General features: G+C 39.0%; 2 protein-coding genes across 2 annotated transcripts in view; both read left to right on the forward strand.

Annotated features, from left to right (window-relative positions):
• Window positions 1-734, forward strand: part of LOC137979629 (kelch-like protein 12) — a 3,332-nt gene extending 2,598 nt beyond the window's left edge. The window contains exon 1 of the mRNA XM_068826943.1: window positions 1-734. This exon is cut by the window's left edge and continues 2,598 nt beyond it. The gene's annotated coding sequence lies outside the window, so the exon portion shown is untranslated.
• The window catches only part of LOC137979636 (kelch-like protein 3), a 142,389-nt gene that overhangs the window by 12,095 nt on the left and 127,794 nt on the right, over window positions 1-2,500 (forward strand). The window lies entirely within an intron of this gene.

The following is a 2,500-nucleotide window of genomic DNA, read 5'->3' on the forward strand; positions in this document are numbered from 1 at the left end:
AAATTCATATGATCCTCCCATTTAAGTGGCTTAAAAACTTGTAAGTGTCCCCTATTTTCTAAGTTCCTAAAAATTAATGTTGACAGTTTTATTCTATTTGTTGGAATTTGCTGTGTGAAACAATATGTTGACAAAAATTTGATGCACATGCTATCCTTTTGCCACTCAATCACTGATTGACTGGCTTAAAAGTAGCTTTTTTTGGAATTGAGGTAGATGGTAACTTTTCAGTTGTTCATTTTAAACTACAAATTAATGTAATTTGTGATAATTGTAAATTAGCCTAAGTTTCTATTTTGCCGGCTCGTATCAGTGGCCTGATGAGCCGTGTAGGTGCGCAGTGGGAGCGGGAACAAGTCCAGATTAATCTATTGTTATATCGCACTGAACTTCGTTAGGTTGTATATCAGAGTTTTTTATTATTGTAAACTATGTTTTTTACTAAGGATACCTAGAATCCCAACAGTCGCCCCACTGCCTTGGTCAGGAGGAACACGTTCCCCGGTTTTTTCCACCTGCTGGTTTTTAGGGGTTTTCGTGTCCGGCTCTGATGCATCGCACTTCTTTTGGTATAGATTTGGTATATAAATGTTTTTGTATCCATTCTAAAGCTAAATAAATGGCACAGTGGCTTAGCTGGCCAACGCGCTCAAATATTATTGTTGTGTTAGTGTGGTTGAGTAGTCAAAGGAAAATGGAAGTTGTTTTTTTAGACTGCTCAAATACTTTTTTATCGTCCTTACCAACTACTTTGCGGCCAAACTCCCACCCTTAATGGGTTGAAGATTTTTAACTTCAACCCTTAATCCAACCGGGTTAAAAACAAACGGAAAAGATCGGTCCAGTTTTCGTCTCTTTTCTCAGGCGATGTCCTTATTGTAGGATAGTAAAAAACTCAATGGGGCTTTTTTTATGGATCTCCGTGACATAAATATCTAATGAAACCAACTTGAACGCAGCCGTCAAAATTGATTGCACGCATTCAAAATACCCAAGCTGTGATTGGATAATTCGAACGGGACCTTTACATAAGCAGTCTTTTCATTTGATGTCACAATTTAATGCCAAAGCATTGTGGGATTAGTATGCGGGAAAAAAAAACAAACATTTTTGCGATGTTTATCCGTATTTTATTCCCATAATGCGCAGTAGGGCGTTATGAGTTACCCCACTTTTCAAACAAAGGGAACAGACTGACTTGTACAATAGACTACTTTGGAAAATACCATGATACTCTTTGTTTGCCCTTTCCCCCCCCCCCCCCCCCCCTCCCCTACTGCTAAATCACTAGGAGTTCTCATCGATGATGGGCTTACTTGGTGGAGCCATATTGATAATTTAACCAAGAAAATTGCCTCTGGTATTGAGGCCGTAAAACGAATCAGGCATCTTATCTCCTATGGGACCTTTTATTCTATTTACCAGGCCCTGAACGTGTAGTATAACCGATTCAACTACTGCAATATTGTTTGGGGTAACTGTGGAGTAACTTTGCAGGACAAATTGCAAAAACTACAAAACAGAACAGCCCGTGTTTTGACCCACTCTAACTATGACGCTGATGTCAATAATTTATTTGAACTCCTCAAAGGTATATAGAGGACATTTCCCTGGACCAAAGACCGTTAAAAAACCTTCTTTTGCAATTAGTGGCCGGTTGACGGACTTTTGGCGATAAAACGGCCGCCCTCCGGCTTCAAACGAAAACCCTGCTTAGTGAAGTCGGGTGTCATCTTGGGCGCGGGTCATCGCCATGTTACCACCGCAGGTCACATTGAAGTTTTTTTCAGACATATGGGTCTGCTCATTGGTAAATGTCTTCGTCCTCGGAACGTAGCATATATTAGAGAGATCCAAGGATGACATTTTATAACAATTTCGCTTCTGGTAACACATCTGTAAGTAACGATCTCGGCTTTGTGAATGACAATAATAATATTTATATCACGCTGTATACACCAATTGCAAAGGTTCTCGAACACGCCTTTACGTAGACGTTCTTAGAGTAAAACTATGTACATTTACAATTACGCGAGCAAATACTTGAATCTTTGCACAGATTGAAACTGTTGGATAGCGACTTATCCCGGCAACTGATAAAGTTGTACGGCCATTGACAACTACTAAGGTCTGGTCAACTTTAACAAAGTGCTCCCTAGCTGTTGCTAGAACTTTATCGGCTCATCCTCGGTGTAAAAACCTGTGAAACTCACAGATGACGTAACACAAAGGAAAACAAAAGAGCAAAAAAACATTAAACAATAGCCTAACCCTACCACGAGCTAACAAAACAAAGAAAAAGTTTCACAGGTTTTTAAAGCGAGGTAAACACACTTTATCAACCAGAATAATTTGTAAACAATTTAACAACTGGAATTAAATGGTTGAGAATAGAACAAGCAACAATATTGGTTTTATGAGTGATGGGTAACAAATTTCATTCGCAAAAAGGTCCCAATTTACACGCCATATATACGGAACCAACAATAAAACATATAGT

Source organism: Montipora foliosa, chromosome 12 (genome assembly GCF_036669935.1).
Source record: "Montipora foliosa isolate CH-2021 chromosome 12, ASM3666993v2, whole genome shotgun sequence".
Taxonomy (NCBI): domain Eukaryota; kingdom Metazoa; phylum Cnidaria; class Anthozoa; order Scleractinia; family Acroporidae; genus Montipora; species Montipora foliosa.